Below are 13,030 nucleotides of genomic sequence, written 5' to 3' on the forward strand. Positions count from 1 at the left end.
ATCTTGGAGCCTTGAGGTGTTGTGGGACATAATTAAGCTGGGACATAATTAAGCTGCGCCACTAGCGAAATAGGCATCTTTGCTATCCGTTGAGTAGGTTAAAGAAAACTAGGCCAAGCGCCGACGGCCATATGAATCCACCGCGGTTGGAATAAAAGGGCAATGGCCCGTACGGGGATCGAACCCGCGACCTTGGCGTTATTAGCACCACGCTCTAACCAACTGAGCTAACCGGCCGAAACTTGCATAGGGAGAGCCGGCCAAAGCTGGCACAGGGCTATCAGGGCAACCAGGTCAATCTGTGGGCAACCGCTGAAGAATTGACGCCGGAGTAGCCTAAAGCTTTCCAGAGCCACCACAGCTGACCTCGTGGCGCAACGGTAGCGCGTCTGACTCCAGATCAGAAGGTTGCGTGTTCAAATCACGTCGGGGTCATGTTGGTTTTCATCGTCACCCACCCAAGCCAGGCTCCTCTGGCCCCTCCGCGTTGTCCCATCATTCCATTCCGGCTCCCACCCACGCAGGCTCCCGATCACCCTCAGAAGGCTGGGTGAACAGCCAAACCCAAAGAGCATGTGCCGTAGGCCTGGAAGAAGCTCCACTCCTGGGCTCATAGCATTGGGTGGAGGGTTGCAAAGCCTCAAATTAATAAGAATCAAGCATGTAAAACCTGCAAGGGTCAGAAGGTGCTTTGCAAGGCGTTATGGGTTGTTTTTCTTTCCCGAAGAATACATGTCTTACCTCGGGTTCTAACATAAGCGTGCAGAGAGGCTCCAGGGCTTGTGGCGTCAGCTAACTTTTTGTTTTCCCACAATCTTTAGTAGATATGGTTCTGGATCTTGGAGCCTTGAGGTGTTGTGGGACATAATTAAGCTGGGACATAATTAAGCTGCGCCACTAGCGAAATAGGCATCTTTGCTATCCGTTGAGTAGGTTAAAGAAAACTAGGCCAAGCGCCGACGGCCATAGGAATCCACCGCGGTTGGAATAAAAGGGCAATGGCCCGTACGGGGATCGAACCCGCGACCTTGGCGTTATTAGCACCACGCTCTAACCAACTGAGCTAACCGGCCAAAACTTGCATAGGGAGAGCCGGCCAAAGCTGGCACAGGGAGAGCCGGCCAAAGCTGGCACAGGGCTATCAGGGCAACCAGGTCAATCTGTGGGCAACCGCTGAAGAATTGACACCGGAGTAGCCTAAAGCTTTCCAGAGCCACCACAGCTGACCTCGTGGCGCAACGGTAGCGCGTCTGACTCCAGATCAGAAGGTTGCGTGTTCAAATCACGTCGGGGTCATGTTGGTTTTCATCGTCACCCACCCAAGCCAGGCTCCTCTGGCCCCTCCGCGTTGTCCCATCATTCCATTCCGGCTCCCACCCACGCAGGCTCCCGATCACCCTCAGAAGGCTGGGTGAACAGCCAAACCCAAAGAGCATGTGCCGTAGGCCTGGAAGAAGCTCCACTCCTGGGCTCATAGCATTGGGTGGAGGGTTGCAAAGCCTCAAATTAATAAGAATCAAGCATGTAAAACCTGCAAGGGTCAGAAGGTGCTTTGCAAGGCGTTATGGGTTGTTTTTCTTTCCCGAAGAATACATGTCTTACCTCGGGTTCTAACATAAGCGTGCAGAGAGGCTCCAGGGCTTGTGGCGTCAGCTAACTTTTTGTTTTCCCACAATCTTTAGCAGATATGGTTCTGGATCTTGGAGCCTTGAGGTGTTGTGGGACATAATTAAGCTGGGACATAATTAAGCTGCGCCACTAGCGAAATAGGCATCTTTGCTATCCGTTGAGTAGGTTAAAGAAAACTAGGCCAAGCGCCGACGGCCATAGGAATCCACCGCGGTTGGAATAAAAGGGCAATGGCCCGTACGGGGATCGAACCCGCGACCTTGGCGTTATTAGCACCACGCTCTAACCAACTGAGCTAACCGGCCGAAACTTGCATAGGGAGAGCCGGCCAAAGCTGGCACAGGGCTATCAGGGCAACCAGGTCAATCTGTGGGCAACCGCTGAAGAATTGACGCCGGAGTAGCCTAAAGCTTTCCAGAGGCATCACAGCTGACCTCGTGGCGCAACGGTAGCGCGTCTGACTCCAGATCAGAAGGTTGCGTGTTCAAATCACGTCGGGGTCATGTTGGTTATCATCGTCACCCACCCAAGCCAGGCTCCTCTGGCCCCTCCGCGTTGTCCCATCATTCCATTCCGGCTCCCACCCACGCAGGCTCCCGATCACCCTCAGAAGGCTGGGTGAACAGCCAAACCCAAAGAGCATGTGCCGTAGGCCTGGAAGAAGCTCCACTCCTGGGCTCATAGCATTGGGTGGAGGGTTGCAAAGCCTCAAATTAATAAGAATCAAGCATGTAAAACCTGCAAGGGTCAGAAGGTGCTTTGCAAGGCATTATGGGTTGTTTTTCTTTCCCGAAGAATACATGTCTTACCTCGGGTTCTAACATAAGCGTGCAGAGAGGCTCCAGGGCTTGTGGCGTCAGCTAACTTTTTGTTTTCCCACAATCTTTAGCAGATATGGTTCTGGATCTTGGAGCCTTGAGGTGTTGTGGGACATGATTAAGCTGGGACATAATTAAGCTGCGCCACTAGCGAAATAGGCATCTTTGCTATCCGTTGAGTAGGTTAAAGAAAACTAGGCCAAGCGCCGACGGCCATAGGAATCCACCGCGGTTGGAATAAAAGGGCAATGGCCCGTACGGGGATCGAACCCCAGACCTTGGCGTTATTAGCACACCGCTCTAACCAACTGAGCTAACCGGCCGAAACTTGCATAGGGAGAGCTGGCCAAAGCTGGCACAGGGCTATCAGGGCAACCAGGTCAATCTGTGGGCAACCGCTGAAGAATTGACGCCGGAGTAGCCTAAAGCTTTCCAGAGCCACCACAGCTGACCTCGTGGCGCAACGGTAGCGCGTCTGACTCCAGATCAGAAGGTTGCGTGTTCAAATTACGTCGGGGTCATGTTGGTTTTCATCGTCACCCACCCAAGCCAGGCTCCTCTGGCCCCTCCGCGTTGTCCCATCATTCCATTCCGGCTCCCACCCACGCAGGCTCCCGATCACCCTCAGAAGGCTGGGTGAACAGCCAAACCCAAAGAGCATGTGCCGTAGGCCTGGAAGAAGCTCCACTCCTGGGCTCATAGCATTGGGTGGAGGGTTGCAAAGCCTCAAATTAATAAGAATCAAGCATGTAAAACCTGCAAGGGTCAGAAGGTGCTTTGCAAGGCGTTATGGGTTGTTTTTCTTTCCCGAAGAATACATGTCTTACCTCGGGTTCTAACATAAGCGTGCAGAGAGGCTCCAGGGCTTGTGGCGTCAGCTAACTTTTTGTTTTCCCACAATCTTTAGCAGATATGGTTCTGGATCTTGGAGCCTTGAGGTGTTGTGGGACATAATTAAGCTGGGACATAATTAAGCTGCGCCACTAGCGAAATAGGCATCTTTGCTATCCGTTGAGTAGGTTAAAGAAAACTAGGCCAAGCGCCGACGGCCATAGGAATCCACCGCGGTTGGAATAAAAGGGCAATGGCCCGTACGGGGATCGAACCCGCGACCTTGGCGTTATTAGCACCACGCTCTAACCAACTGAGCTAACCGGCCGAAACTTGCATAGGGAGAGCCGGCCAAAGCTGGCACAGGGCTATCAGGGCAACCAGGTCAATCTGTGGGCAACCGCTGAAGAATTGACGCCGGAGTAGCCTAAAGCTTTCCAGAGCCACCACAGCTGACCTCGTGGCTCAACGGTAGCGCGTCTGACTCCAGATCAGAAGGTTGCGTGTTCAAATCACGTCGGGGTCATGTTGGTTTTCATCGTCACCCACCCAAGCCAGGCTCCTCTGGCCCCTCCGCGTTGTCCCATCATTCCATTCCGGCTCCCACCCACGCAGGCTCCCGATCACCCTCAGAAGGCTGGGTGAACAGCCAAACCCAAAGAGCATGTGCCGTAGGCCTGGAAGAAGCTCCACTCCTGGGCTCATAGCATTGGGTGGAGGGTTGCAAAGCCTCAAATTAATAAGAATCAAGCATGTAAAACCTGCAAGGGTCAGAAGGTGCTTTGCAAGGCGTTATGGGTTGTTTTTCTTTCCCGAAGAATACATGTCTTACCTTGGGTTCTAACATAAGCGTGCAGAGAGGCTCCAGGGCTTGTGGCGTCAGCTAACTTTTTGTTTTCCCACAATCTTTAGCAGATATGGTTCTGGATCTTGGAGCCTTGAGGTGTTGTGGGACATAATTAAGCTGGGACATAATTAAGCTGCGCCACTAGCGAAATAGGCATCTTTGCTATCCGTTGAGTAGGTTAAAGAAAACTAGGCCAAGCGCCGACGGCCATATGAATCCACCGCGGTTGGAATGAAAGGGCAATGGCCCGTACGGGGATCGAACCCGCGACCTTGGCGTTATTAGCACCACGCTCTAACCAACTGAGCTAACCGGCCGAAACTTGCATAGGGAGAGCCGGCCAAAGCTGGCACAGGGCTATCAGGGCAACCAGGTCAATCTGTGGGCAACCGCTGAAGAATTGACGCCGGAGTAGCCTAAAGCATTCCATAGCCACCCAAGCTGACCTCGTGGCGCAACGCTAGCGCGTCTGACTCCAGATCAGAAGGTTGCGTGTTCAAATCACTTCGGGGTCATGTTGGTTTTCATCGTCACCCACCCAAGCCAGGCTCCTCTGGCCCCTCCGCGTTGTCCCATCATTCCATTCCGGCTCCCACCCACGCAGGCTCCCGATCACCCTCAGAAGGCTGGGTGAACAGCCAAACCCAAAGAGCATGTGCCGTAGGCCTGGAAGAAGCTCCACTCCTGGGCTCATAGCATTGGGTGGAGGGTTGCAAAGCCTCAAATTAATAAGAATCAAGCATGTAAAACCTGCAAGGGTCAGAAGGTGCTTTGCAAGGCGTTATGGGTTGTTTTTCTTTCCCGAAGAATACATGTCTTACCTCGGGTTCTAACATAAGCGTGCAGAGAGGCTCCAGGGCTTGTGGCGTCAGCTAACTTTTTGTTTTCCCACAATCTTTAGCAGATATGGTTCTGGATCTTGGAGCCTTGAGGTGTTGTGGGACATAATTAAGCTGGGACATAATTAAGCTGCGCCACTAGCGAAATAGGCATCTTTGCTATCCGTTGAGTAGGTTAAAGAAAACTAGGCCAAGCGCCGACGGCCATAGGAATCCACCGCGGTTTGAATAAAAGGGCAATGGCCCGTACGGGGATCGAACCCGCGACCTTGGCGTTATTAGCACCACGCTCTAACCAACTGAGCTAACCGGCCGAAACTTGCATAGGGAGAGCCGGCCAAAGCTGGCACAGGGCTATCAGGGCAACCAGGTCAATCTGTGGGCAACCGCTGAAGAATTGACGCCGGAGTAGCCTAAAGCTTTCCAGAGCCACCACAGCTGACCTCGTGGTGCAACGGTAGCACGTCTGACTCCAGATCAGAAGGTTGCGTGTTCAAATCACGTCGGGGTCATGTTGGTTTTCTTCGTCACCCACCCAAGCCAGGCTCCTCTGGCCCCTCCGCGTTGTCCCATCATTCCATTCCTGCTCCCACCCACGCAGGCTCCCGATCACCCTCAGAAGGCTGGGTGAACAGCCAAACCCAAAGAGCATGTGCCGTAGGCCTGGAAGAAGCTCCACTCCTGGGCTCATAGCATTGGGTGGAGGGTTGCAAAGCCTCAAATTAATAAGAATCAAGCATGTAAAACCTGCAAGGGTCAGAAGGTGCTTTGCAAGGCGTTATGGGTTGTTTTTCTTTCCCGAAGAATACATGTCTTACCTCGGGTTCTAACATAAGCGTGCAGAGAGGCTCCAGGGCTTGTGGCGTCAGCTAACTTTTTGTTTTCCCACAATCTTTAGCAGATATGGTTCTGGATCTTGGAGCCTTGAGTTGTTGTGGGACATAATTAAGCTGGGACATAATTAAGCTGCGCCACTAGCGAAATAGGCATCTTTGCTATCCGTTGAGTAGGTTAAAGAAAACTAGGCCAAGCGCCGACGGCCATAGGAATCCACCGCGGTTGGAATAAAAGGGCAATGGCCCGTACGGGGATCGAACCCGCGACCTTGGCGTTATTAGCACCACGCTCTAACCAACTGAGCTAACCGGCCGAAACTTGCATAGGGTGAGCCGGCCAAAGCTGGCACAGGGCTATCAGGGCAACCAGGTCAATCTGTGGGCAACCGCTGAAGAATTGACGCCGGAGTAGCCTAAAGCTTTCCAGAGCCACCACAGCTGACCTCGTGGCGCAACGGTAGCGCGTCTGACTCCAGATCAGAAGGTTGCGTGTTCAAATCACGTCGGGGTCATGTTGGTTTTCATCGTCACCCACCCAAGCCAGGCTCCTCTGGCCCCTCCGCGTTGTCCCATCATTCCATTCCGGCTCCCACCCACGCAGGCTCCCGATCACCCTCAGAAGGCTGGGTGAACAGCCAAACCCAAAGAGCATGTGCCGTAGGCCTGGAAGAAGCTCCACTCCTGGGCTCATAGCATTGGGTGGAGGGTTGCAAAGCCTCAAATTAATAAGAATCAAGCATGTAAAACCTGCAAGGGTCAGAAGGTGCTTTGCAAGGCGTTATGGGTTGTTTTTCTTTCCCGAAGAATACATGTCTTACCTCGGGTTCTAACATAAGCGTGCAGAGAGGCTCCAGGGCTTGTGGCGTCAGCTAACTTTTTGTTTTCCCACAATCTTTAGCAGATATGGTTCTGGATCTTGGAGCCTTGAGGTGTTGTGGGACATAATTAAGCTGGGACATAATTAAGCTGCGCCACTAGCGAAATAGGCATCTTTGCTATCCGTTGAGTAGGTTAAAGAAAACTAGGCCAAGCGCCGACGGCCATAGGAATCCACCGCGGTTGGAATAAAAGGGCAATGGCCCGTACGGGGATCGAACCCGCGACCTTGGCGTTATTAGCACCACGCTCTAACCAACTGAGCTAACCGGCCGAAACTTGCATAGGGTGAGCCGGCCAAAGCTGGCACAGGGCTATCAGGGCAACCAGGTCAATCTGTGGGCAACCGCTGAAGAATTGACGCCGGAGTAGCCTAAAGCTTTCCAGGGCCACCACAGCTGACCTTGTGGCGCAACGGTAGCGCGTCTGACTCCAGATCAGAAGGTTGCGTGTTCAAATCACGTCGGGGTCATGTTGGTTTTCATCGTCACCCACCCAAGCCAGGCTCCTCTGGCCCCTCCGCGTTGTCCCATCATTCCATTCCGGCTCCCACCCACGCAGGCTCCCGATCACCCTCAGAAGGCTGGGTGAACAGCCAAACCCAAAGAGCATGTGCCGTAGGCCTGGAAGAAGCTCCACTCCTGGGCTCATAGCATTGGGTGGAGGGTTGCAAAGCCTCAAATTAATAAGAATCAAGCATGTAAAACCTGCAAGGGTCAGAAGGTGCTTTGCAAGGCGTTATGGGTTGTTTTTCTTTCCCGAAGAATACATGTCTTACCTCGGGTTCTAACATAAGCGTGCAGAGAGGCTCCAGGGCTTGTGGCGTCAGCTAACTTTTTGTTTTCCCACAATCTTTAGCAGATATGGTTCTGGATCTTGGAGCCTTGAGGTGTTGTGGGACATAATTAAGCTGGGACATAATTAAGCTGCGCCACTAGCGAAATAGGCATCTTTGCTATCCGTTGAGTAGGTTAGAGAAAACTAGGCCAAGCGCCGACGGCCATAGGAATCCACCGCGGTTGGAATAAAAGGGCAATGGCCCGTACGGGGATCGAACCCGCGACCTTGGCGTTATTAGCACCACGCTCTAACCAACTGAGCTAACCGGCCGAAACTTGCATAGGGAGAGCCGGCCAAAGCTGGCACAGGGCTATCAGGGCAACCAGGTCAATCTGTGGGCAACCGCTGAAGAATTGACACTGGAGCCACCACAGCTGACCTCGTGGCGCAACGGTAGCGCGTCTGACTCCAGATCAGAAGGTTGCGTGTTCAAATCACGTCGGGGTCATGTTGGTTTTCATCGTCACCCACCCAAGCCAGGCTCCTCTGGCCCCTCCGCGTTGTCCCATCATTCCATTCCGGCTCCCACCCACGCAGGCTCCCGATCACCCTCAGAAGGCTGGGTGAACAGCCAAACCCAAAGAGCATGTGCCGTAGGCCTGGAAGAAGCTCCACTCCTGGGCTCATAGCATTGGGTGGAGGGTTGCAAAGCCTCAAATTAATAAGAATCAAGCATGTAAAACCTGCAAGGGTCAGAAGGTGCTTTGCAAGGCGTTATGGGTTGTTTTTCTTTCCCGAAGAATACATGTCTTACCTCGGGTTCTAACATAAGCGTGCAGAGAGGCTGCAGGGCTTGTGGCGTCAGCTAACTTTTTGTTTTCCCACAATCTTTAGCAGATATGGTTCTGGATCTTGGAGCCTTGAGGTGTTGTGGGACATAATTAAGCTGGGACATAATTAAGCTGCGCCACTAGCGAAATAGGCATCTTTGCTATCCGTTGAGTAGGTTAAAGAAAACTAGGCCAAGCGCCGACGGCCATAGGAATCCACCGCGGTTGGAATAAAAGGGCAATGGCCCGTACGGGGATCGAACCCGCGACCTTGGCGTTATTAGCACCACGCTCTAACCAACTGAGCTAACCGGCCGAAACTTGCATAGAGAGAGCCGGCCAAAGCTGGCACAGGGCTATCAGGGCAACCAGGTCAATCTGTGGGCAACCGCTGAAGAATTGACGCCGGAGTAGCCTAAAGCTTTCCAGAACTACCACAGCTGACCTCGTGGTGCAACGGTAGCGCGTCTGACTCCAGATCAGAAGGTTGCGTGTTCAAATCACATCGGGGTCATGTTGGTTTTCATCGTCACCCACCCAAGCCAGGCTCCTCTGGCCCCTCCGCGTTGTCCCATCATTCCATTCCGGCTCCCACCCACGCAGGCTCCCGATCACCCTCAGAAGGCTGGGTGAACAGCCAAACCCAAAGAGCATGTGCCGTAGGCCTGGAAGAAGCTCCACTCCTGGGCTCATAGCATTGGGTGGAGGGTTGCAAAGCCTCAAATTAATAAGAATCAAGCATGTAAAACCTGCAAGGGTCAGAAGGTGCTTTGCAAGGCGTTATGGGTTGTTTTTCTTTCCCGAAGAATACATGTCTTACCTCGGGTTCTAACATAAGCGTGCAGAGAGGCTCCAGGCGCTTGTGGCGTCAGCTAACTTTTTGTTTTCCCACAATCTTTAGCAGATATGGTTCTGGATCTTGGAGCCTTGAGGTGTTGTGGGACATAATTAAGCTGGGACATAATTAAGCTGCGCCACTAGCGAAATAGGCATCTTTGCTATCCGTTGAGTAGGTTAAAGAAAACTAGGCCAAGCGCCGACGGCCATAGGAATCCACCGCGGTTGGAATAAAAGGGCAATGGCCCGTACGGGGATCGAACCCGCGACCTTGGCGTTATTAGCACCACGCTCTAACCAACTGAGCTAACCGGCCGAAACTTGCATAGGGAGAGCCGGCCAAAGCTGGCACAGGGCTATCAGGGCAACCAGGTCAATCTGTGGGCAACCGCTGAAGAATTGACACCGGAGCCACCACAGCTGACCTCGTGGCGCAACGGTAGCGCGTCTGACTCCAGATCAGAAGGTTGCGTGTTCAAATCACATCGGGGTCATGTTGGTTTTCATCGTCACCCACCCAAGCCAGGCTCCTCTGGCCCCTCCGTGTTGTCCCATCATTCCATTCCGGCTCCCACCCACGCAGGCTCCCGATCACCCTCAGAAGGCTGGGTGAACAGCCAAACCCAAAGAGCATGTGCCGTAGGCCTGGAAGAAGCTCCACTCCTGGGCTCATAGCATTGGGTGGAGGGTTGCAAAGCCCCAAATTAATAAGAATCAAGCATGTAAAACCTGCAAGGGTCAGAAGGTGCTTTGCAAGGCGTTATGGGTTGTTTTTCTTTCCCGAAGAATACATGTCTTACCTCGGGTTCTAACATAAGCGTGCAGAGAGGCTCCAGGGCTTGTGGCGTCAGCTAACTTTTTGTTTTCCCACAATCTTTAGCAGATATGGTTCTGGATCTTGGAGCCTTGAGGTGTTGTGGGACATAATTAAGCTGGGACATAATTAAGCTGCGCCACTAGCGAAATAGGCATCTTTGCTATCCGTTGAGTAGGTTAGAGAAAACTAGGCCAAGTGCCGACGGCCATAGGAATCCACCGCGGTTGGAATAAAAGGGCAATGGCCCGTACGGGGATCGAACCCGCGACCTTGGCGTTATTAGCACCACGCTCTAACCAACTGAGCTAACCGGCCGAAACTTGCATAGGGAGAGCCGGCCAAAGCTGGCACAGGGCTATCAGGGCAACCAGGTCAATCTGTGGGCAACCGCTGAAGAATTGACACCGGAGCCACCACAGCTGACCTCGTGGCGCAACGGTAGCGCGTCTGACTCCAGATCAGAAGGTTGCGTGTTCAAATCACGTCGGGGTCATGTTGGTTTTCATCGTCACCCACCCAAGCCAGGCTCCTCTGGCCCCCTCCGCGTTGTCCCATCATTCCATTCCGGCTCCCACCCACGCAGGCTCCCAATCACCCTCAGAAGGCTGGGTGAACAGCCAAACCCAAAGAGCATGTGCCGTAGGCCTGGAAGAAGCTCCACTCCTGGGCTCATAGCATTGGGTGGAGGGTTGCAAAGCCTCAAATTAATAAGAATCAAGCATGTAAAACCTGCAAGGGTCAGAAGGTGCTTTGCAAGGCGTTATGGGTTGTTTTTCTTTCCCGAAGAATACATGTCTTACCTCGGGTTCTAACATAAGCGTGCAGAGAGGCTCCAGGGCTTGTGGCGTCAGCTAACTTTTTGTTTTCCCACAATCTTTAGCAGATATGGTTCTGGATCTTGGAGCCTTGAGGTGTTGTGGGACATAATTAAGCTGGGACATAATTAAGCTGCGCCACTAGCGAAATAGGCATCTTTGCTATCCGTTGAGTAGGTTAGAGAAAACTAGGCCAAGCGCCGACGGCCATAGGAATCCACCGCGGTTGGAATAAAAGGGCAATGGCCTGTACGGGGATCGAACCCGCGACCTTGGCGTTATTAGCACCACGCTCTAACCAACTGAGCTAACTGGCCGAAACTTGCATAGGGAGAGCCGGCCAAAGCTGGCACAGGGCTATCAGGGCAACCAGGTCAATCTGTGGGCAACCGCTGAAGAATTGACGCCGGAGTAGCCTAAAGCTTTCCAGAGCCACCACAGCTGACCTCGTGGCGCAACGGTAGCGCGTCTGACTCCAGATCAGAAGGTTGCGTGTTCAAATCACGTCGGGGTCATGTTGGTTTTCATCGTCACCCACCCAAGCCAGGCTCCTCTGGCCCCTCCGCGTTGTCCCATCATTCCATTCCGGCTCCCACCCACGCAGGCTCCCGATCACCCTCAGAAGGCTGGGTGAACAGCCAAACCCAAAGAGCATGTGCCGTAGGCCTGGAAGAAGCTCCACTCCTGGGCTCATAGCATTGGGTGGAGGGTTGCAAAGCCTCAAATTAATAAGAATCAAGCATGTAAAACCTGCAAGGGTCAGAAGGTGCTTTGCAAGGCGTTATGGGTTGTTTTTCTTTCCCGAAGAATACATGTCTTACCTCGGGTTCTAACATAAGCGTGCAGAGAGGCTCCAGGGCTTGTGGCGTCAGCTAACTTTTTGTTTTCCCACAATCTTTAGCAGATATGGTTCTGGATCTTGGAGCCTTGAGGTGTTGTGGGACATAATTAAGCTGGGACATAATTAAGCTGCGCCACTAGCGAAATAGGCATCTTTGCTATCCGTTGAGTAGGTTAGAGAAAACTAGGCCAAGCGCCGACGGCCATAGGAATCCACCGCGGTTGGAATAAAAGGGCAATGGCCCGTACAGGGATCGAACCCGCGACCTTGGCGTTATTAGCACCACACTCTAACCAACTGAGCTAACCGGCCGAAACTTGCATAGGGAGAGCCGGCCAAAGCTGGCACAGGGCTATCAGGGCAACCAGGTCAATCTGTGGGCAACCGCTGAAGAATTGACGCCGGAGTAGCCTAAAGCTTTCCAGAGCCACCACAGCTGACCTCGTGGCGCAACGGTAGCGCGTCTGACTCCAGATCAGAAGGTTGCGTGTTCATATCACGTCGGGGGCATGCTGGTTTTAATCGTCACCCACCAAAGCCAGGCTCCTCTGGCACCTCCGCGTTGTCCCATCATTCCATTCCGGCTCCCACCCACGCAGGCTCCCGATCACCCTCAGAAGGCTGGGTGAACAGCCAAACCCAAAGAGCATGTGCCGTAGGCCTGGAAGAAGCTCCACTCCTGGGCTCATAGCATTGGGTGGAGGGTTGCAAAGCCTCAAATTAATAAGAATCAAGCATGTAAAAACCTGCAAGGGTCAGAAGGTGCTTTGCAAGGCGTTATGGGTTGTTTTTCTTTCCCGAAGAATACATATCTTACCTCGGGTTCTAACATAAGCGTGCAGAGAGGCTCCAGGGCTTGTGGCGTCAGCTAACTTTTTGTTTTCCCACAATCTTTAGCAGATATGGTTCTGGATCTTGGAGCCTTGAGGTGTTGTGGGACATAATTAAGCTGGGACATAATTAAGCTGCGCCACTAGCGAAATAGGCATCTTTGCTATCCGTTGAGTAGGTTAAAGAAAACTAGGCCAAGCGCCGACGGCCATAGGAATCCACCGCGGTTGGAATAAAAGGGCAATAGCCCGTACGGGGATCGAACCCGCGACCTTGGCGTTATTAGCACCACACTCTAACCAACTGAGCTAACCAGCCGAAACTTGCATATGGAGAGCCGGCCAAAGCTGGCACAGGGCTATCAGGGCAACCAGGTCAATCTGTGGGCAACCGCTGAAGAATTGACGCCGGAGTAGCCTAAAGCTTTCCAGAGCCACCACAGCTGACCTCGTGGCGCAACGGTAGCGCGTCTGACTCCAGATCAGAAGGTTGCGTGTTCATATCACGTCGGGGGCATGTTGGTTTTAATCGTCACCCACCAAAGCCAGGCTCCTCTGGCCCCTCCGCGTTGTCCCATCATTCCATTCCTGCTCCCACCCACGC

General features: G+C 53.0%; 21 non-coding genes across 21 annotated transcripts; 9 read left to right on the forward strand and 12 right to left on the reverse strand.

The window, feature by feature from the left end:
* Positions 1–163: 163 nt before the first annotated feature.
* On the reverse strand, positions 164–237 carry TRNAI-AAU (transfer RNA isoleucine (anticodon AAU)). Its single transcript has one exon. It is a non-coding gene; the product is annotated as a tRNA-Ile (tRNA).
* Positions 238–363: 126 nt separating this feature from the next.
* TRNAW-CCA (transfer RNA tryptophan (anticodon CCA)) lies at positions 364–435 on the forward strand. Its single transcript has one exon. It is a non-coding gene; the product is annotated as a tRNA-Trp (tRNA).
* A 564-nt stretch (positions 436–999) lies between these two features.
* Positions 1,000–1,073, reverse strand: TRNAI-AAU (transfer RNA isoleucine (anticodon AAU)). The gene has a single exon. It is a non-coding gene; the product is annotated as a tRNA-Ile (tRNA).
* Positions 1,074–1,224: 151 nt separating this feature from the next.
* Positions 1,225–1,296, forward strand: TRNAW-CCA (transfer RNA tryptophan (anticodon CCA)). The gene has a single exon. It is a non-coding gene; the product is annotated as a tRNA-Trp (tRNA).
* A 564-nt stretch (positions 1,297–1,860) lies between these two features.
* On the reverse strand, positions 1,861–1,934 carry TRNAI-AAU (transfer RNA isoleucine (anticodon AAU)). The gene has a single exon. It is a non-coding gene; the product is annotated as a tRNA-Ile (tRNA).
* A 126-nt stretch (positions 1,935–2,060) lies between these two features.
* On the forward strand, positions 2,061–2,132 carry TRNAW-CCA (transfer RNA tryptophan (anticodon CCA)). Its single transcript has one exon. It is a non-coding gene; the product is annotated as a tRNA-Trp (tRNA).
* Positions 2,133–3,532: 1,400 nt separating this feature from the next.
* Positions 3,533–3,606, reverse strand: TRNAI-AAU (transfer RNA isoleucine (anticodon AAU)). Its single transcript has one exon. It is a non-coding gene; the product is annotated as a tRNA-Ile (tRNA).
* A 762-nt stretch (positions 3,607–4,368) lies between these two features.
* Positions 4,369–4,442, reverse strand: TRNAI-AAU (transfer RNA isoleucine (anticodon AAU)). Its single transcript has one exon. It is a non-coding gene; the product is annotated as a tRNA-Ile (tRNA).
* Positions 4,443–5,204: 762 nt separating this feature from the next.
* Positions 5,205–5,278, reverse strand: TRNAI-AAU (transfer RNA isoleucine (anticodon AAU)). Its single transcript has one exon. It is a non-coding gene; the product is annotated as a tRNA-Ile (tRNA).
* A 126-nt stretch (positions 5,279–5,404) lies between these two features.
* On the forward strand, positions 5,405–5,476 carry TRNAW-CCA (transfer RNA tryptophan (anticodon CCA)). The gene has a single exon. It is a non-coding gene; the product is annotated as a tRNA-Trp (tRNA).
* A 564-nt stretch (positions 5,477–6,040) lies between these two features.
* On the reverse strand, positions 6,041–6,114 carry TRNAI-AAU (transfer RNA isoleucine (anticodon AAU)). The gene has a single exon. It is a non-coding gene; the product is annotated as a tRNA-Ile (tRNA).
* A 126-nt stretch (positions 6,115–6,240) lies between these two features.
* TRNAW-CCA (transfer RNA tryptophan (anticodon CCA)) lies at positions 6,241–6,312 on the forward strand. The gene has a single exon. It is a non-coding gene; the product is annotated as a tRNA-Trp (tRNA).
* Positions 6,313–6,876: 564 nt separating this feature from the next.
* TRNAI-AAU (transfer RNA isoleucine (anticodon AAU)) lies at positions 6,877–6,950 on the reverse strand. Its single transcript has one exon. It is a non-coding gene; the product is annotated as a tRNA-Ile (tRNA).
* Positions 6,951–7,076: 126 nt separating this feature from the next.
* TRNAW-CCA (transfer RNA tryptophan (anticodon CCA)) lies at positions 7,077–7,148 on the forward strand. Its single transcript has one exon. It is a non-coding gene; the product is annotated as a tRNA-Trp (tRNA).
* Positions 7,149–7,712: 564 nt separating this feature from the next.
* TRNAI-AAU (transfer RNA isoleucine (anticodon AAU)) lies at positions 7,713–7,786 on the reverse strand. Its single transcript has one exon. It is a non-coding gene; the product is annotated as a tRNA-Ile (tRNA).
* Positions 7,787–7,892: 106 nt separating this feature from the next.
* Positions 7,893–7,964, forward strand: TRNAW-CCA (transfer RNA tryptophan (anticodon CCA)). Its single transcript has one exon. It is a non-coding gene; the product is annotated as a tRNA-Trp (tRNA).
* A 564-nt stretch (positions 7,965–8,528) lies between these two features.
* Positions 8,529–8,602, reverse strand: TRNAI-AAU (transfer RNA isoleucine (anticodon AAU)). Its single transcript has one exon. It is a non-coding gene; the product is annotated as a tRNA-Ile (tRNA).
* A 763-nt stretch (positions 8,603–9,365) lies between these two features.
* TRNAI-AAU (transfer RNA isoleucine (anticodon AAU)) lies at positions 9,366–9,439 on the reverse strand. Its single transcript has one exon. It is a non-coding gene; the product is annotated as a tRNA-Ile (tRNA).
* A 742-nt stretch (positions 9,440–10,181) lies between these two features.
* Positions 10,182–10,255, reverse strand: TRNAI-AAU (transfer RNA isoleucine (anticodon AAU)). Its single transcript has one exon. It is a non-coding gene; the product is annotated as a tRNA-Ile (tRNA).
* A 106-nt stretch (positions 10,256–10,361) lies between these two features.
* TRNAW-CCA (transfer RNA tryptophan (anticodon CCA)) lies at positions 10,362–10,433 on the forward strand. The gene has a single exon. It is a non-coding gene; the product is annotated as a tRNA-Trp (tRNA).
* A 765-nt stretch (positions 10,434–11,198) lies between these two features.
* On the forward strand, positions 11,199–11,270 carry TRNAW-CCA (transfer RNA tryptophan (anticodon CCA)). The gene has a single exon. It is a non-coding gene; the product is annotated as a tRNA-Trp (tRNA).
* Positions 11,271–13,030: the final 1,760 nt, after the last annotated feature.

Source organism: Lithobates pipiens, unplaced genomic scaffold (genome assembly GCF_037356315.1).
Source record: "Lithobates pipiens isolate NorthernLeopardFrog02 unplaced genomic scaffold, aLitPip1_a1.2 Scaffold_8, whole genome shotgun sequence".
Taxonomy (NCBI): Eukaryota; Metazoa; Chordata; class Amphibia; order Anura; family Ranidae; genus Lithobates; species Lithobates pipiens.